Below are 21,339 nucleotides of genomic sequence, written 5' to 3'. Positions count from 1 at the left end.
TAAATTCTCAACTCAGGCTTAAGTTTATGTTTTATACTCTCTATGAAAAGTGTTAACCTCACTCTCCAGCAGTATCATTTAAATAAACAAAAATTAATTAATATAAAAAGTATATGGTCAGAGTCTATGGTTAGTCCACTAACCAATAGGTGAATCCACAGTGGCTACACTAACAAAAGATTTTTCCTTAGCATTTTGGATTATCAAAGAAAACATTTATGATACTGACGCATTTTGTTCAGCAACTGACACCATCTTTCACCACAAATTAAATCCCTATTACGGTATGAACAACCTACACCAAGATCACATGGCCTCAGTGTCACAACCACAAAACTTCTGTTTGGTAAAAACAGGAAAAGACCAAAAGGTAATAACTCATTTCTAGACTTTTCATTCCACTCTTTAAAAATCTGTTAACCATTTGTGTTTCTGCCTTAACTACTGTTAAACCTACAAATAATTAATTAGTGGCAAATTTGGACACAGTGTTATGGTATTTCTATATATTAGTTTATACTAGCAAAAAAACACCCCAAGGTTGGTTTTTGCCAGGCCTGTGGCACTTAAAATTCTTCATTCTGTGAATTGGCCATAATATATAGAAAAATCCAAATAACTGGGATTTATAACCTTTTTAAAAACATAATTGTATGTGTGAAGATGTCCATGCAGTTTTGTTCATGGCCATTAAAGAGCACATAGATATGCATATGCAAACCTATGCTGCAATCATTATATTAAGATATGTTATTGACAATAACAAAAGTCACAATGTCTCAATCTTAATTCGCAATTACACCCAAGCCTTTTTCCAAACGTTGAGAAGTTCCAGTTTGTTATAACACAGTGACATATAATTGGTTTGTCTTTGATGTCAAAACTCCACAACTGGACACATATTTTTGAAAACAGCCATGGCTGTTTTAATGATTAATATCAGTCATGATGCACTACCATGTAAATATCAACAAAAACCTTCATTAGTAGGTCAGTAGCTAAAGGGTCTTGGGCTTTTAGCTTACTGGTGTCTAGTTTGTAGTACTCAGCACTGGGGCATATGTCTGTGCTGTAATCACAACAACAATCTTTTACAGATTGCCCATAATTAGAAAAGCTCCTCTCCAAACCAGCTCCATGTTAAGAGCATGATTGCAGCCAAATTGAGCAGTAATTTGTATGATGTCGATGTGTGCTGTGTGAGGGGAAAAGTCTGATGTTTTAATGCCACTTTTATCAGGCCTGGTTAGCCTGCCTCATTCAAACTAAGCGCATGGACCTTCGGCTGAGACTGGGTAAAGAGCTTCTGTATTGTATCATAGTAAAACAGACATCAAGCTTAAATAAAAGGCTAGAAAAGGCAGAACGGGCATCCACGTTTTCTGTCCTCAGTGACCCCAAGAGACCCATCATGGATGCTAATGGAATCACTTGCCCTACTATTATACAAAAACCTAAACATCACCTGGCTGGCTGTGTGTGAAGGACAGATGCACTCATTATTATTCTGCAATGCTTATCAAGGCCGTGCTACTGCCCAGTTACTGTACCACAGACATGTTAGCAAGTAGTAAGGAAACTGGAAGATTTTGGGTTTTAAAAGTATCTGTAAAACATATTTTGCGATTGCGGTTTCATAAACTTTTCAAAAACATTGCTCTGTAGAGATAAAACAACAGATGAATGAAAAAATGAATGAATGTGTATCTAGATTGATTTTATATAATCTTACAAAATCATTTATGAATCAAAGTTAAGAATTTGAAAATAAGAAAAGGGCAAATAAATATAAAATAATTCTATATTATGTTTAGTGAACACAGTATTAGTACACCTCTGGTAGAAGGTGTTTGCCATTATATAATGAGAAGTATAATATTTAATTATTATGCTATGTCATGCAATGTATTTTTAATTTAAAGCCACATATTACATAACTAAATTCTTTGACAATTACAAAGCTCTGTATAAAAACACTAGGCTATAAAAATACGAAACCCTTTAACAGACTGAAAAGACGGGGCAGTGACAAGCTGCATCAACACAGGCCTGAGAGAATGTCTCCTTCACCCACCATAATTACCACTGCCAATCCAGAGTGATTTTATAATTCCAAAATCATGACACTTCACAAAGACACTGTGATTGCATTAGGATACTCTTTCAGTCTTCAAATGTCTATTCATTCATTTTTTTTAGGACCTGTCCTGAAATATATCTGGGGGGGGAGGGGGGGTGAGGGGGTCCTGAAAGCCACCTCATGAGAAGATGAGGAATTTTTCATGAAAACATAAAAATTTCCACTTGAGATCATCACTTGCTCTCTACTCTCTGCTCTCAAAACATCCCAGAATAGTGCCATGACATGGTGTTAGATACTTAGAGCATAATTTTGATGTCCAAAAGCTAATAATAGTCAATAAGGTGAAACCTCAAGAGTGTCAGATTTACATGGCGTCACAATAGATACAATTTTTTTTAAAAAAAAAGAAACTTTTGGATCTATGCCGAGTTGCAGCTTACATCAATGTTTGAGCAGGCTCACAAAATATATGTAGTGAAGACTCTGGACTTGCAGAAAGTAACATTATGATGCCCTGTGTTTTTTCATAAACATGGAATCAATAGTTGATTTATAACCAAAAGATGTTTTGAGATTACTGACATTGGCATTGATCACTCCAGTCGTACCAGTCCATCCTTATGTCCATCCAAGTGGTCATGTGTGCCAATTCTGACCCCCCAAAAAAACCCTCAAAGTATTCCAGAGAAGTGAGAAAAGGTGAGCTTAGTGGCCGTACAGTGTGACTTTTACCACAAAATGAAATTGGTGCCTTCTGGAAATGCCAAGCTCATGAGAATGGGATGAAACTGTCAGGTCAGGATGGGAAGGTACAGCTGTCACCTATCATTCTAAATGTAAATCTGCTTTAAGTGGACACTTTTTAAAACACACTGTGCTTGTTGAAGAGTGGCAGGTTTACATCCACCCATAGCGCTCGGCAGTGTTTTCTCCCTCACTCTAGCCAACAAATTTGTCAGAGCCAGAGGTTACAGTTCACCACTGAGAAAATACATTCATGACAGGCTTAAGTTACTGAGGATGGTGCTGTTTTCTGGTTAGTGACTCCCAGCCAAATGATACCATAGCTGCACAGCTAGATAGTTGCTAAGGTCGTGCAGGCCTAGAGACTGGACAGTGACCCCCTGAAAACATCTGGTTGCTGGGGAAAACTGTATTTTCAAACAATTGACGAGCAGTTGCTGGAATTTGCTGACTGTCATTAAGGGAAATCAGTCGCAAAGAAGGGTCTGCTCCAAAAACCTCCTGATGATTGATTTGGGCTCAGACAGCCACAGTCTGCACAATAGTTTGCCAGCCAACCGCAGAGTGGTAGTGAAACTGTGAAAAGTGTGACAGTCTCTGTTTCTGGTGTGCATTGCACTCTTCAGTTTCACTACCACTTCCATGCAATTCCATCCAAACTACAGGTGACGTAGCAATCTGCTAGTGATCAAAGAATCACAAGGTTTTTGGTGCAGCATGTTTCTTTGCAATCAATTTCAACTAACCAAAGCAAACAACCTCCGGCAAACAATTGGCAACTGGTTGGGGAATACACATTTTTCCCTTGTGAGCTATGATCACCAGGAGGTTCACTGACTGTTCTCTAGACCTGCATGACTGCCTGCGTGGATTTAGCAGATGATTTCACAGTAACTGCCGGTATGCTCTAGCAATTTTGCCATAGCGACTAATAGTTGCCAGGAGTTTGCAAGGAGGTTGCCAATTGGTCCCTAGGCCCATGTGACTGGAAACCATCACTGGAAACAACATGATAAAAAAAAAAAAAACACCCCACTACAGTTGTTTGAAAGGTAGCACACTAAAAGTATGTTTGATGTAATTTCCCAACAGTGGCAAGTTTTACTGGACTATGTTTGTGGCAGACACCAATATACAAGTCATGTGCTTTTTGCTATCATAATGGGTTAAACTTTCTTCACATTTTCACACACTTAAAAAAAGAAAAATGAAATGAAATAGAGGTTGGCTAGTTTTCACAAATGTAAAACTGCATTCCTGTGCAGATGTTTTGCAACTGCTAAATGTTTGTAGCTAGCTAGCATGTATACTTGTATAGGTTCTCACTCATCCAGGTCATTACAGTTTATTTTATTATACATTAAAAAAGAAAAAAACCTAAAGAAATCCAGTCGTCTTCTTTTCAACGGATGCTAATGCTAACAATCCATTAGAAGTTAGCATTTGTTCTTTTGTTTTTTGCTAATTAATTAGCATATTGCAAGACCCATGCAGTGCAAAGATCACCATGTCACAATAAAACAAATCTTGTTCTTACTGGGCAGAACAGAGATAAAACATCACAACCAGTTACACATGGCACCCACATAAACTGGAATGATCTGACAGTTTGTCAACGAGAACATCTGACATGCTCTGTTCAGGTTCACGTACTGCAAGACCTGTAAAACAGCTTTTCTACAAATAAGAATATCGCTTTCTCTTTCGTTATTTATTATTAATTTCCAGCTAATTCTTGCAAATCAAAAGAAAGACGAGTCATCTAACAACCAACATGAAAGTTGTGCTTTGTTTTACTGACACAGGTGCAGTGAGCTTCAGATCTCTGTTACATATTACACCGTGGATGCAAACAATCTTCAAGTGCTTGACAAAGTAAGCCCCAACGTTTATCTCTTGAGCCAATCTGCCCATTCGCCTCCTCAGAGTTACGCCTGTCTTGTCATGACTTGTGGTAATGACACGACTATTACATAGCTGCTGCTGGGTAATGAATTTTTACCGTTTTAAAGTTTGTTTTAAATCCAGAGTGTTTGCAGAGGTACTGTATGTATTCAGTTTTGCCCTTCAGGTGTTTATGAAGAAAGACTTGGAGCACCGCAACCATTTACAGAACTGGAAGTCTAATCATATCAATGTGAAATACAATTCTTGGGCATACTGCTTTCTGGCCAAGTGACGGCTTCAGATCTGCTCACTTAAGAAAATTGATGAGATCATTGCCAAAATGGTGCCCTTGACAGACATTGAAATGATAGCAAGCGTTAAGTTTTATGCGATGTAGTTGACTCCAACATAACCATACTACAAGCTCTGATCAACTAGTCAACCCACACGGCACCAGCAGAAAACGGCTGATGTGCTTTCCTCTGTCATGCACAAAAGGCACATTTACTTCGTAAATCAGCCTCTCTTCATTTAAAAAGCAACACTGCTGTGCTAGAAGTTGGCTCTTTATTTACTCCTCCAAGAAGTATCATAAATACAGACACAAAAAGGATTCTAATTGAGAAAACTCCACTTTATTTGATTCATCACTTCAGCAGCCTGATTGTTTTAGATACACAATTGCCACACATTTGGGACTCGAGCAGAGGAAGAGGGAGTGGCAAAATAATATTTAAACAAACAGACAAACATAAAATATTTCTGGATGATGCTAAAATCCCTGCAGAGCACCAAAAGCATGGGGCTTAAAGATTTACTGCAGTCCTCTTATCTTTCATTACTGACAAGTGTGAAAGAGAGGCAAACATATTCTACTTTCTGCATTTCTGTTCTGATCCCAGTCCAACTCGATTAAACATTTGTGTTTCAGAGGATGTGTCAACTTCATTCTCAGAGCACTGCCTGCATTTAGGAGAAAAAAAGGGAGGAAAACTGTCTCAGAAATTAAGTTCTTTAAGACCATCTTCCCCCTCTGTTCTTAATAAAAGATCTGTTTCTTTTTGTTGTTTTTTTCTCATAAAGCTGTGCAACGTATGAAAGCCCTGGAATGAAAGCCAGTACAATAGCTTTATGAAACAAAGGCAGGAAGGAGATTGAGGGGAAAACAGGGGGAAAATGGCATCATCTCTAAACTTAATGAAACAGCATCCTTTCATTTTTTCTGGTAATTATAATAAAGATGGAAAAACATAATAAACGTCTCCCTGCCCCCACCTGCTAACAGTAATTATAATAGACTCAACAATAAATGGTAAAGCAGCACAGAGCTGCATCTTGGGAATTCTCAGGGGTCTGTGGATTAGCTTGAAAAGCCTGAATGATTAAAATACACTAATTAAAATTTTGTGTTCCTTGGTAACTCGTCTTCCAGGGCCCCTTGTGCTGGCAAAATGGGAATAAATGCGACAAAAGCAAATACTCTTTTGGACCTGAATAAATAAACAAGTCTAATCAACGTAATGTTTTTACAGAGCGAGTTACATAAAAACTTCCTTGATGACCTTTCCTTGCAGCCGTACTTTGCACCCACCAGGACAATAGCAAGTATATTTTGACTATGTTGTTCTAATCAAGCAAGACATGCCAGACAGGTTAATGTCCTATTATGCTGCTTTTGATTAGGCGGTTCAGCCTCATTGTGACTTCTAATTGTTATTTAGAGAAAGTTTGACATCACTGGACAAATAACTTTGTCAGCTGCTTGAGGCTGAAGAGGGATACTCAAGCTTCTAACTTTTGTACACAAACCCAACAAAAAAAAACAAAACAGCAGTACATTAATGACAATATGTTACAAATCACTGGTTTGGAGACAGTGGAATCAATTTTGCATTTTCAGATTTCTGCACAGCGTCTAGTATTTATCACAAGTGTGATGAGCAAGGCAAGTGCACTTTTGCTATGCACAGTTTAAACACCAGACATGCAGGGCTTTGTCTTTCTCTTACAATGGGTAATATTCAAAAACTGGAAAAATTAAATCATCTTTTTGGGGGGGTTTGGTCTCCCTAAAGAGTCTCCTGCAAATCGGTACTTTGGCTTTTGTAAACTCTGTGCGGTCACTGGTACTTGGCCCCCTTCTGCCAGGGTGTCAAAATAGCACCTCGCTTCGAAAAAACGCTGTAATTCCTGCTGGTATTACCGAAGAGGCTAAAAAGATTCAAAAAGCCTGCTCCCAAATTTAATTACCTTTGCAGTTAACCACAGCTTAGCAGCCAATGACCTGATATTTCCACTGAAGACTAGCTAAGGGGGGATGGATTGGAGACGGACGCACCGAGTGGGCCACAGAGACTGCCATGCGTGGCAATCCAGGGCGGCTCAGAGCCATCCGGTGGGCATACTCATTGCCAGCAAAGGCAACAACAGCACACATGTGGCCCTATCTTCTGTTGGAGTGCAAATTAGATACAGTTGATTAAAATATTGAGTCATTTCACAGTCACTGTTGGGGGAATAAAAAGAGTGTGAGTACTGAAAATGTGCTGTGGTGTGTGTGTGAGAGAGAGAATATTGGTATGAGGAAAAAAAGTAAGAGAGAGAAAAGAGAGCTCTCTTAAATTTGTACATATTTCTCATTTATATAGATTTCCTTTGACAAACATGCCCTTTCCCAAAGGACAACTTTGAAGCGCCCCTGCTCGCAATATCAAAGAATTCTCAGCAAACACTCAGTCCACGTCACGACAGTACATATATAAGTGTTGTGAAGAGCAGCGTGCAGGGTTATATACCGGTGCTCATGAACGGCAGAACGGTATCCAACATTCAACATCGCGTCCACCCTCCCTCCTTTTTTTTTTAACTAAAGAAAGAAAAAAAAGTCCCAAGTTCTTTGTTCACTAAAAAAGTGAATATGATTTGTGTTTTAAAAACTTCTGCCTCGCTGCAATATAACAAAAGAAAATTAACACTTTGGGGTTGCCCTGGTAACCTAATTGCATCACAACACTGCACACAGGAGCCAAAGTAACTGAATTTTGATGAAAAGGCGGTGATAATTTACGGCATTGAGAAATTAGTTGCCGTGGCGACGCGTTAATTACATCTCAAATTAACAATGCAAGTGTAGTGAAATTAAATATAAATCATATTTTCTGCATAAATTACAGGGGTTGATTAGTGCGGGCGCCAGGAGAGAGAGGTTGAGATTCCAAGGGCCTGTCACATCCCCTCCCTCCCTCTCCCTCCTCTCTCTCCCTCTCTCTGTCTTTCCCTCCTCCTATTCCTCAATGCCCCCCCCCCCCCCCCCCCCCCATCCCCCCTCCTCATCCTGACTGGTTCCCTTAAAGACAGGGACTGGATTAGTATAGCTGGCCTGGCATATTAGTGGATTTGCATGTTTGTGTGTTATCTGTCCACAAACACTTTTGCACATTTTTGCCAGAACACGTGTTTTGTTGTTGCTGTTGTTTGTTATGCAAGTGCATGTGCACAATTGCAATTTTGTACATCTGCGCTGAAACCGTAAATTCTGCATACGTGTGATTGTTGTACGTGCACGCGTGTGTTTGCCTTTGCTTGGTGCTGCAGGGACAATTCAGATCTTTGAATCCATTTTACACTGCTCCATATTGGAAGACCTTCCACCAAATATCCATTTATATGTGTCAAATAAATATCCATCTGCAGTCACACCCAGCCTCATTACCATGATGCTCAGTGAACACTAAAAAAAAATCAGATTTCAATTAAGAGAATCCAGTGTATACAAGTTTCAAACGTGTGCAATGTCTACCATATAAAACAAAGCGTCTCGATATCTGAAGAGTGTTTCCTACATGCAACATGCCTGGCTGGCTGACAGGCTATGTGTGTCAGCGGGTGTTTAACTGTTTATCTGAGGTTTGTGTAGATCTAAGAAAGAAAGAAGACACAGAAAGCACAGCAGAGAGGGAAAGTGAGTCTCTCCTCCCCTCGATTCCTCATGTGGCCCAACTTCCCTTTAAGCATCACAAACAAACCTCAGGAGTGATGTCAAGGAGGGAGGGTGATGGTGGGGGTGCTGAGCTGAGAGAGAAAGCTGAGCGCAAACACAACAGCAACAGGAACCAACTTCAGCCATCTAAATTATTCATATACCAGATGGATACGTTTCCCCGGGATTTCACACTAAAACACAGCCATTCAGCTTCCCCGCGCGTCGCCGTGTCTATTCAACGGACGGCGCCGGGAATCAAGATAACTATCACTTTATCTAAATCATTTCATGTCTGATTCATATCAACTTTGAAGAGTGGAAGCCCCTCGACACCGTGATCTCACGTTTGTTCTATTCCACAGGCACAATGAGGGGGGAACATGTTCTCTTTCCTCTATCTTCAAAGATGTAGGCAATGCTATGACCTTGTCTGAAGGATATTATACAAATCAGAGGGTCCTTAGAGACGCGTGTCATGTATATCACCGACTACACCTCGCTCGCTTGATGTGAGCTTGTAGGCAGTCCAAAGGTTCGGGGATTGAAGGAAAAGGCAACATGCAGTAAACTGTACTATTGTTTCAGGTGCTCTCCTTATTTACTTTTCAAACTTCTGTGAACCTTTCAAATATAATTTGGGAAAATCTTGAATGTCCAGTTGTTTTTGTTTTGTTATTTGTTATTTTTATGTTATTATACTCCCATGAAATCACAGTTAAATACATCTACAGTGCATACAAAAGGACAAAAAAAGCATAACTCTAAAAAGTTACAGCACTAAAAATGAGAAAATATATAGAGCAAGTTCCTCCAGTTAAATTTTTATTTACTAAACAGGACAGAAAAATTACCCGAAGGAGCAAAACTCATCCAAGTTTGTATAAAGTCTGTGCATTAGTAAAAACCTTCTAATATTTCAAAAGTATTTGATAAAAATAATGATCCTTGGTCTAAACTTTTAGTCACTGCATCACTCATGAAAGGGACTTTCTTCTTCACAAGAGGTCACCGCAGCAGGTAGCTCTGTATGTTTGATATGGCAGATTTATTTATTTATTTATTTACACCTGATGCCCTTCCTGTCACACCCCCAAAGGCATTCGTATCTCCTCCCAAGACTGAACCGGGAATCTTTCCCGTGTTAAGCAGTTGTGTAAACCACCAGAGTAAGGAGCCTCTAGTCATAAAATCAGACACTGAAAAAAGGCTTAAATTTCAAAAGCTTTGAAACATCTTTAACTTTGTATACTTGAATAAAAAGATACAGTATTTACAGCAGTTTAGTGAAAACTAACAGTGTCACATTTTAAATACACTATTAAGTTGGAGATTTAGATTTGGCATGCAACAAAACATTCCCCATTTCCCTGGGCGCAGCTACTAATGGGCAGGAAACTTATCATAAATACCTGCCTAACTAATCCACCCCTATAATAATTACTATGTGCCATTACATTCTACCCCCCACCCGATGTCAACAAATTTAATTTTTAACGCAAACTTTCATGCCTCATTTCATACACAGTAACTTCCTTTGCTGGGACAAGGAGGTTGGGATGACCTCAGTCCCTCGGGGTGCTCCTCTGCTATAGTCATCCATTTGTGAATGAAGATGACGACTTTTAAAAAGGACAAGACATCATTAAGAGAATAAGTAGCCTTTCCAGCAGTCTTTTTTGCAACCCCCCACCACCTGGACGTAATTCCAAAGCCTTAAAACAGAACCGAAAGTGGTTGCGAGTGGGAGGGGTGGCGATTTAATGGTCCAATAATGTCTCAGCCAAAGCATAGTGTCCTCCTAGGGTGGTACAAAAAAAAGTAACGCACTGAGACTGACCAGTTTGTTGATTTAAGAGGCAGTTAAGGATGCTCTGAAAGTGCCCACATCGAGTGAAATAAAGCCCTATATAAGGTGACGCAACACAGCAGCCGAAGTGGATACGCTATCCACACAAACGGATGAATTCTATCAAAATACCACATGTCAGCGTGTGACACTGAAACCAAAGATGGTCAAATGACATTTATTTAAGTGGCACATCTTCTACTGTAAATAGAAAAGGTCAATAAAAACAAGTCGGGGACTGCACTATCAAGCTGTAAAAGATGCCTGTGTCATCTGTCCCTATTTGTCGCTTTTTTTCCCCGTCCTTTTTCCTCATGCTTCTCCTCTCTTTCAGGTTACTGTCTCTCACAAAATGTTAAGTCTAGCAGCATGGCAGGCTTCGCAGGCGTCGCATCATCAGTCATCCTATGCCTAAACATAGGACGAGCTGCAAGTGCGGCAGGCGCAGCATTACTCGACCCCTATCTTAAATCTGCCACTGTTTGCGTTTACTGGGAAATTGGCAACTAAAGTTTTGAAATCTGAACCAATAAGCCGAATAAAATCAGGTTTTAAATGTGACAGGGTTCGCCTAAATGTCAAATAACCTAGTGTATCAAAAAGAAAAGGCAAGACCTTCCCAACAAGTTTAAATAAACCCTGCAGGATAATGCTGGCTCTCCTGGGGGAACCAAAAGCTGATGGCTTTGAAACAGGAGGGAGGGTATTTTCAGCGGGGCTGCCCAGCATGTGAGATCCTGTATGTCTCACAGCTGATCTTGTTTTATTGAAAGGTTGTTTGAAAGGCCCTGAACCCAAGACACCAGTGGTCATGTTTGTTTGGCTTAAAGAGAAGCAGCATTCAAAAGAGCAGCACAAGTAGTCAGAGTACACAAAGGAAAATGAGATGAGTTAGTGCCCGTAGTAGCTCGGAAATACAGGCAGGGAAGATTTGTAAAAATTAATAAAATGGTCTCAATACAGCTTCAATTACAACCTGCTTCGAATGCGCACGGCACAAGCCGAGCTTAGCCCTGCACTGTGCAAATAAGTGCCAAAACCAGCGCTGTTATCAGGTAATGGAGTCAGTGGGAGAGAGAGGGCCTTTGTGAACTTGACACTCCCATTAAGCCCCTACTGGAAAGTGCAGTATTTGATCAGGAGATGGGAATTGAGCAAAAATGAACTGAAACTAGATCCCACATGACTTATTTTCCTGTTGGCTCTCAGCTTTAGGTGTCACTCAGACTTAATAAAGCTTTCAGATTTTCATTTTATCACAGAAAATAGACTGGGCAAAAATAAAATCACTCGGTTTTGCCTTAATGGAGCAAAGTAATGGCGAGGTGAAACTGACACAACACATTTTGCCCATAGTAATACCATCAAAATGAAAGCATATTCACTTCTTGAGTTTTCCAAGAATCAATTCAAACTGAATATTGCCCTTTTCCACACACTTTATTTCATAATGGTTCCAACAAATACAGCACTTTGGCAATAGCCTGTCACCTCGGGTGATACCAACACAGCTATTTCAACCTATAGAGTTACAGTATTCTCTAGCCCACACTGAGCCTCCTCCACCAACCTATAACTCTTATTTTATTTCCGCACTTTATACATTAGAGGTACATTACACCCATCCCAGTAGATAGGATGAGTCCACTTTTACACCCAGGTGTTACATTGCAAGGTTAGGTCATTCGGATGGCTATGACCTTTGATGGCTCCATCTTCAATGAAAATTATCTGGCGATCTCCGCATTGACATGCACACGGATGCCCTTGTGCTGTACATTCACACTATGGTGATAAGAGCAATTCACTTGGGAGACATTATGGAAATGTTCATTTGGGAATTACGAATTATAATTAGAATGTATGGCCACATTTCTCTGTCTTAAGTATGGTGGGGTTTGCTTGGTTTTACAGGCACGGCACTAAGAAGCGAGAGCAGGACGTTTCCTGCATCTTTCCTGAACTTTTCCTTTTGCGGAGCGTACGGCTGCTGTGTTTATCATTCAAGTCTTCTTTAGAGAAAGCTTTGCTTTTAAAGAAGTAATTAGACCAAGTAAAGTGAGAGGAAAAATCCAACTCTGAGTCCCGAGTGTTCTGGTAAGCGATTAATTATTCTGAGGAAGACAGATGTTAAATTGTGTATGCCCATCAGCGCTAAGACTTTCTGAAGATTTATCATTCATGTAAATCATGAATAAAATATTTCCTTGTTGTGAGAAAATGCTACATCTGTTTGGCGCATCATTTACTCCCGACTGCAGGAAAATAAGCACAAAAATCTGACCTATTAAAGCTCGTTTTTGACACACAGTGGACATTTAAGCGTTTGAGGTATAGAGATTCAAATCTGTATGTTGTTTGCAAACGATTGTATGAATGTCGTCCCAACTGAACCAAACTCTTCTCCTAAGGGGCCTCGTGTATAAGGTAAACTAGTACTGCATGTACACGAAGCTTACGTTTTTATTATCTGCTCAAATGTATGAATAAATAAGCAGAAACTGTGAAGCGAATGGGATGGTGTCATGGGGATCAGGGACAAGGCAATGGTGGTGGCAGAGGTTGAGCCACAAGCCACCGGGACGGCAGCGTCTCCAATCGCCCCTGGCGACCATCACGTTGCCATGCTCCGGAACAGACAGGCCTGCTCGCACAACAGATGGAACTAATGATGCGAAACAAAAGAGATCATTTCACCGTGGTCCTCTAGGAAGCCACAAAGAGAGGCTTGGAAGTTTGAATGATGGGATCAGGGGACTTTCTTGGGGTTAGATATGGATAGCCTTTTTTTTTTTTCCAGGAGGTGCTCAGATGAATAGGAAAAAGGATCTTTGATGTTTGCTACTGAAAGCACCAAGTTTAAAAGGCGACTATGAAAAAAATAAGAAAAATGGAAATTAATGTTGAAGCTCTGCTGATGATGCCCAGTAGGGATGGGGTATTTCTTTTTTCCTAGATAAATATCAGGTCACATATCAGACATCAGAGCCTCGAGGTAAAATTTTCAATAATGGAGAAGACAGTTGTGAATCTGTAGTTGTAAAAACTTTTTAGCATAACATGTTTAACGGTTCAGTCAGTTTTACAAATAACCTTAACTGCAACTAAACACGGTATTAACCATAAAGTTTTCACTTCCTGGTTGAAACTAAAACTCGTTTCAGGTCAGCTCTTTCTACCGAATACTTGGTGAAGAAAGAAGAATTTTAATTCTAACATTTAAGGTACATTTTTACAAGAAAATAATATCGAAACTGTCTACCGAACACGGCTTTGTCCTGCCGCTGTGTTAGATAACGGTTATAAACAAACGGCCGTGTCCTGAACAGTCAAAAACAAATCAAATTTGAGCTGAGGACATTTGCATATCCTGAGGGACAGGATTAGATTTAGAGGTCATGTCTTACGAGCTAGTTCTCAACAGATGCCAATGTAATGTTTCTATGTCAAGTACATTCCATTGAAGCCCAGCCTGTTTTCCCAAGTCCGACAGTCAGAGAGAGGGAGCGCTGCTCGCTAAATGCAGAACGTGAACTGAGAGAAGCCAAACACCTTGGGATGGGATTTAACCAGGATGGAACAGAGTAGAGCCCAATCCATGCCCATCCACACATGGAGGGGATCACTGGGAAAAGTTCAGCTCCGACGCTGACACAAACAGCGGAGCAAGGCCTGTATTAGAGTCAGGTTAGCAAAGATAACACTATCAGCCTGATCCCCATGGGTACCAAATGCCGGGCCTTGCTGGCAAATAAAGCTACAGTGTCTTGACTCCTTGGCACATTAGCTCTGATTACAATGACCTTCATTATATCAGCTACCCTTATTACAACACGTAGAAGGCGTCTCTCCCCTGGGCAAAGCACAGTGGGGGAAAGAGTGAAGGAAAGTGTGGAGATTCACTTGTAAGGACTGAGCTATGAAAGCTAAAGCACAGACCTGTGCTGTAGTGCACAATTACCACCTGTGAAAACACTCATAACAGTCACAACTGATGACTAGTCACTTCACTTGAAGAGAGTTTGTAAATGTATTATTCAATTCAGATTCAAGTGTACCGCAGTGATCTCCTGGTCACTCAGATATAATGGTACTTGAAACATGAGAACTAATTTAAACTTTTATTTTGAATCTATGATTTTCAAACTCAAAACTCTGAGGAAGCTTTCCAGCGCAATACCAAAAATATGTGGGTTTTTTTTACATTACTAAAAATGGATATTTTGACTGAACCACCAACACTGTGTGAGTTTTAATAGATTTCAGGTGTGAATAATAACATGCTTGACTATTCAAGGATTTGCCTACGGAGGCAGCCAACCCCTGCTTAATATGTAACAATGTCGTTAACCTCAATTTCCTGCCTAGTCTGCCCCTCCACAGGCCACATTGTTAGCTTGAGGAAGCTCTTGGCAAAGACTACCGCCGTGGTGGTGACTCTCATTCAATCTGACCACCCTGCAGATACGGGGATTCTCCCCCGCAGACCTGCTCATCCCTCCTTCAGGCCCCTCACTGTGCAGCTCACCCTCCCTCTTTGTTGGCAGGTGACTCAGAACAACAGATGTTGGCCTGAGAGAGCCGCTACATCGCAATCACCCAGCTCTGCCAACATGGCCAACACGGGATGAGTCGAACTGTGGGGGGTTCTCAGGACCATCCTTTCAGCCAGCAGGGGAGAGGGGGTGGGGGGGGTTGTTTATGTGCCGAGATACAAGGAGGTAAAGGAGTGGGCAAATCAGCTTGCTTTGGATTAAGAACAAATCAGCAGATTTTAAGAATCACATCAACACCTGCAGGAGGCGTGGGATACCGAGCACTAAGTGACACACACAGTATCGTTTTCAGCCTCTCATTCACATTTTTTTGTCAAAGCATAATTCCTGAGGAAGAATAAAGACATAAAAGCGATATAGCCAAGAGTGCACTTAACAGAATCAGAGTTTAAGCCATGTTGATCCCCTATGACAGTATGTTAAAAAAAAAAAGCAAATAAAATTGTAACTTAATTATAGATTTATAATGAGCCACTGCACCACTGCCAAAAACAAGTCCCATACCAAGGCAAACAGGCACCTGCTGAATGCTCTCTGCTCATGGGTTTTCATAGCTTAATTAATCTATGCCTTGGGGTATCATGACTCGAACGTGCTGCTTTTGTGCATGTTTGAGACAATTAAGTTGCTCCAAGAAACAGAGGTGCAACTTTGACATGGAGCAAAGACAGCAATACCGCACATTGCATGACACATTTTGTGTTTTGCGAAAGTCAATTATCCAATCATTTGTTTCCCACTGAAGAAAACAGAAAACTAATGACAAATGTGCGAACTGCTTTTTTTTTTTTTCTTTCTTTTTTTGGTATACAATTGAATTACAAATCACATGGGCCGATCTGTCAAAGACAGGGAGGAAAGCCAGTGGCAGTCTCTTTTTTTACCTATATTTGCTATACCACATAAAAATGGTGCATGAATAAAAGTTAAAGACTCACCTTCCTGTTGAATAATGTCTGCTGAAGACTAATCCGCTGAGGAGTTATCGCCTCTGGCCGATGCTCACTCTACTGCCATCTGATTTCTGTAGATAAACATAAAACAGCTGTTTACATCACATATAGTCCGTTTACATCACATGTAGTTTCTTTGAAATAAGAGATTTAAAGCATTTGCGCAGATTGCAGCAAAGATGCCATTACCAATGTTGCAAATAACAAACTGAATGTAGAGGTTAATATCTTCAAACCACCAAGTCACTCAAATGTGTGAATCTATGGGACAATAAAGTTTATATAAAATTTAGTTTTTATGTCCAATATACAGTATTTAAAACCAAACTTCTCAAATCAAAATCAACTTCTTTTTCTCTTTTGTGTAGAAACCTCTCTGTGGAGCAGTTTTGCATTCAGCGATGCAGCTGGTTTTGGTAAATAAAGGGGAAACAACTCATTTTATGATGGTCAAACAAAACAAGCACATCAGTACCCCGTTTTCTAAAGGCTTTGGCTCCAGAAGTGAACTTCCCATTCATTTTCATTTATCGACGAAAATCCTGATTTAAAGAGTTTAAAGGCTTGAACCAAGACAACCAGCTATGAGTGAATCATGACCATAAAAAGATTTGATATGCAGAAAAAATAAAGGGGGAAAAAAAAGACCAAGGTGCAAGACTGTTTACATGATTACTTGAAAGGCATTACTCATCCCATAATGCATTGCAAATTCCACAGTATCCAGATTCCACAGTATCTTTAAGCTTTATTGAAAATCAAACCTTATCATTATCATAATGTTTATATGGTTAATAATAGTGTTAAATATTAATAGTAGTTTCGAATCTAATTTGCATTTTGTGTTTTGTGTAGTAAAGCATAAATCAAAATATCATCCCTGACTGCAAACACCTCTTCAGCAGTTTCTTAAATTGGTTTGTTGGGCTTGGACACTTCCATGGTAACAGCGGCGTCCACCGATCAGAGATGACGCTGTTTTTAGTTTAGTCCTTTCCATGACTTTGCAAACAAGCGCACTCGGAGAGAATGACTCGCCTCAAAGGGCTGTTCTAAAACACTGATGTTTTATGATGTTTTTATTACAACATCCTGACGTCAACCTGCTTTTATAACAACACCCAGATATCTGAACTTTGACCTATGACCTTAAAGCATTACATAGTAAAATTATATATTTTATTATCTTTAGCCATGTGACTGAAGCAGAATTAGCTGACTTCTTCGGCATCAAATTTGAGATTTTAAGACATATTCGTGCCATGTGTGATTTTGCTAAATTTTATGTAATCGCTGTGATGTTGTCGTGTGTTGTACAGCTCACTCAGATGACATGATGCCCATTGTGGTTTCTTTAAAAGTTTTTTCAAGGTCAACTTTGACCTGGGGTGCAAACAGCCCGGTACTCAAGGCCACAACTTCCTAGAATATTGTTGTGAAATTTGAAGACGACCCATAAATAAATTATACATTTCATGTGAACTTGACCTTGATCTGATTTTCACCAAAATTAAATTAGCTCGTGTTTTACCACGACACAAAATTTGAGCACGATATCTTGAAAACCGTGGCTGCTTGACAGCTAACGAACAGAACCGACTGCATACTCTGGAGAGAATAAACTGCATCTTTGTTAAAACGAGGTGGATATCGCACAGACTTGTGGTTTCTACAGGAGCGCGTGCCATCATTTCACAATGCTGTAGCTCAGAGTAAGTCTGCTTTGGATGGTTACAACATTACTGCTCATAATCAAAATCCTTACGGAAAATATGAATGAGATTTTCCATTTTCGGAACCTCGCTGCTGAGCTCTGTCAGGCGTCTCACTGTAAGGCTTAGTTAAGGCAAAGTAGAACTGCAACTATGCAGATAGAGTTTTGCTTTGTTATTACACAAAACATGAAACAAACATTTGAGTGAGCACGGCGTTTGTATGTTTACTGAAAAATCTAAATGGATATGGTAATGATTTATTGATATAAAATACACTATAAATAACTGCCGACCAAAATGAATTAGGACGAAAGTATAGAATTCTCACGACTGCTAATTACCAGCTTGAATGAGCCTGATAACTAAAAGAGAAAAGGTATTAAATGCAATAATTATTACTATTGCTAATTACATTTCCAATTATGTAACTAATGAGAACAGCTTAATTATCAGTACATTGGATAAATAAGAGTTTTGCTTTCCACCATTTGTGATTGGGGTGGTGATTTGGCCACGATATCAAGGGCAAGTCCTCTGAAACGCACAAGAAAAACACTGTAGCTCCCTTTCTTCAATGGTAATAAAACATTTAACATGTAAATTAAATGCATATTCATTTATAGATTTGATTATGTCCTTTGCACTGTGTGTGAAAAAAAAGGAAAATCAGATATCAAAGTTATCGCAAGCCAGTATTTCGGCCTTAAACAACTGCATTTATCATTCAGTGCAAAGCCATTATAGCTTTTAAACAAACGGGCAGCTGCACTTCATTTTATTTTTATTAATTTATACTTAAAACCATCTCTGCAGAAAAAAAATGAAACTTTGCCTGAAATTTCTTTAAAAAGAAAGAAAGAAAGAAAGAAAGAAAGAAAGAAAGAAAGAAAGAAAGAAAGAAAGAAAGAAAGAAAGAAAGAAAGAAAGAAAGAAAGAAAGAAAGAAAGAAAGAAAGAAAGAAAGAAAGAAAGAAACTCAGCCAGACAGAAAAATATCAGTATTGTAAACGTGGAAGCTCAGTAAGTTATAGTATATAAGATTGGGGTGCAGCAGCAGACTGTGAGCATGCAGAGGTCAGCCTTCCCTCTTGCAGGTTATGAGCTTTTTATCACTGCCTAATCAATGTCGGCAAGTTTAAAGAGACAACATTCAGGATTTTATCTAACTAAGAGATTTTCTTTCATGATACCAGCTTATCTGCTACTCTACGTTGAAAAAGGGTTTTGTGCACATGAGGGGAAAAAATTTAAAAAAGGAAAACGAAAGTATCTCGTTGCCGTAGAGGCCAGGCACAAGCCTAGAGAAATAACGATGCCCAGATCCATCCAATAAATCTGAATCTATCTGGTTGATGGTTGCCATCATCAGCACCCATACCCATACATACGCCCACCTCCTCCACGAGGTAAGCTGAACCCCACGTGGCTGCATCATGCTCAAGAGTCTTGAAACGGTGCTGATATTTCTCACATTCCTTAAGGGCGTTGCTCTAACTTTAGGAGAGCGGAAGTGTTGCAGAGGGCCATGTCTAAGTGCCAAGCAAAGGCACGATGGATTAGAGTCGTATCTTCCACATGGCTGCTTCCTAATCCTACCATCTGAGGTAAACACAGCACCAGGTGAGGCAACACGCCTGTCTGAGACACCGCTGGAACACAGAGGGATCTCCTCCTCAACACCCACGGGTCTGCTACTTCCGACTACCATGAAACACAATCACAGTGGGTTGTAGCAATAACAGGGAAATTATTCGTTTTCTGGTCTGCCTTTAATTTTTAGGCTGCACGCACACAAAACAGCACAGCGTGTCAAAAAAATGAACAGTTGGAAGTTCTTTTTTTTTTTTTCTTTCAGCGAGTGTTTACACTTCTGTTTTTAAGAGCAGAACTCGAACATCTGGTTGAGCTCTTTGTGTTTTTGGTGTTTTCTAAAAGTGAGCAATAAAGTGATACTTCAGCGTGTGTCACCGCCGAGGAATGCTGCCAACTTTAGTTTCAAAGTCTCTCCCCTCTGGACTCAAAGGCAGGACAAGAGGAGGAGCAAAAACAAGCAAAAAGCTCAGAGAAACATTCGACGTGCGTGTTTAAGATAGAGACGCTTTTTTTGGTTGTTTTGTTTTTTTAAAATATCTGGATCATTACGTAGAAACAGGTTTTGATTTGTTATGGCATGACTGTTTTTCAGTACATTTTTCATACATGACCTCATGATGTGAAAAAATGTACACACCCATGGAACAGGTACTTGAGGTAAAAAGAAAAAAACACTGACAGAAAACAACAAAACAGAACTTAAAGATGGGTATTTCACAAGTAAATTAGGTTTGTACTTTGTGGTACGGTATTTTCCATTACAGACATGACTCATCTATGAATAGTAAAGTACAAAAGAGAAGGCACTGACGCAGAATATTTAACATTTACCAGAATTGTTCAAAAAATTCAAATACATTCAAATCCAAAAAATAAGAAAGAAAGTGTAGAGAACTAATTTTTTAAATAAATGACATCAACATTTACAAGAACTGTTAATACTAACACAAAAATGTATCTTGTGGGAGCAACAAAGCATCTATCTATCCATCTATCTTATCTTATCTTTATTTACAGGCCAGTTCTGTAGAGTATTGAATTTCCCTGCAAATTGTACAGCTGTTTTTGTTATGATTTTAAGTATCAAGGTGTTCTGAAAAACACTATAATACTGCAAATACAACCTAGAGCCAAGGAACTTGAGAAAACCTTGTCAGAACATGTGAATGAGGGACGGTTCTGAAAAAGTGCATATTTTGATTTTGGTGATAAAACAACAATCCCAGGGGCTGAAATGTGTTAACTATTAAGTGACTGTGAAACCTTTTGATAAAATGTGGAGATGACTCGTTAACATTTAACAAGACAACAGTTAACAGCTTAATCTGGAAAAAGGCCAAAAAAACGTACCTTCAAGAGAGGAAAAAAAGCAAAAATCTGAACCTGCAAGGTGAGATTTTCTGTGGTTATGTTACCCTTAGGCATGAGTACTAGATAAACACATTGTAAAATATGCACTACCCACTTTTGTCACGCAACGTGGCTTTAGCAAAACGACATCACCATTGCAAATAATGTAATCTCCCATAAATGCAATATGCAGCTGACCCACCTTACTTTCTTTGCCTGATTTTGTTTTTCATACTCTTTGTTGACACTAATATAGTAAGCTATAAAACAGAAGAACAAAAACGTACTCCCTGAATAGCTGAGTGAGTGTTTTGTGTCACAGTGACCGCGCAGAAAATGACGCTAACCTAACCGGGCTTGGATTTAACTGCTGGTTTTCATATTAAATGAATGAGCAAACTCTAATTTCATGTTTGTACAGCACTGAAATACAAAGTAAACAGTCTCCCTGTGTTTGTTTGCCTTGCAAATGTATACTAGTAGTTATGGTAAACCATATAGAAACAGTTAAATTCCATCAAGTAGACAGTCTACTGACTGAGTGAGCTTGAGTCCTACCAGTTTAAAGAGATTGTTCAAGTCTGGAGTGTGTACCAAGAATGGACGTGTTGATTATGTATGCTAGGAGTGG

At 39.5% G+C, this 21,339-nt stretch overlaps 1 protein-coding gene across 3 annotated transcripts in view; it reads right to left on the bottom strand.

Annotated features, from left to right (window-relative positions):
• casz1 (castor zinc finger 1) overlaps window positions 1–21,339 on the bottom strand; it is a 171,176-nt gene that overhangs the window by 116,564 nt on the left and 33,273 nt on the right. For all 3 annotated transcript variants that reach the window (XM_085392664.1, XM_085392665.1, XM_085392666.1), the window contains one exon: window positions 16,037–16,122. The gene's annotated coding sequence lies outside the window, so the exon portion shown is untranslated. The remainder of the gene's footprint in view (window positions 1–16,036; window positions 16,123–21,339) is intronic.

The sequence above is a fragment of the Rhamphochromis longiceps genome, linkage group LG20 (assembly GCF_057381845.1).
Source record: "Rhamphochromis longiceps isolate RC_006_pf linkage group LG20, R_longiceps_female_GT1.1, whole genome shotgun sequence".
NCBI classification, from domain to species: Eukaryota; Metazoa; Chordata; class Actinopteri; order Cichliformes; family Cichlidae; genus Rhamphochromis; species Rhamphochromis longiceps.
This window is presented reverse-complemented; position numbering and strand designations above follow the sequence as displayed.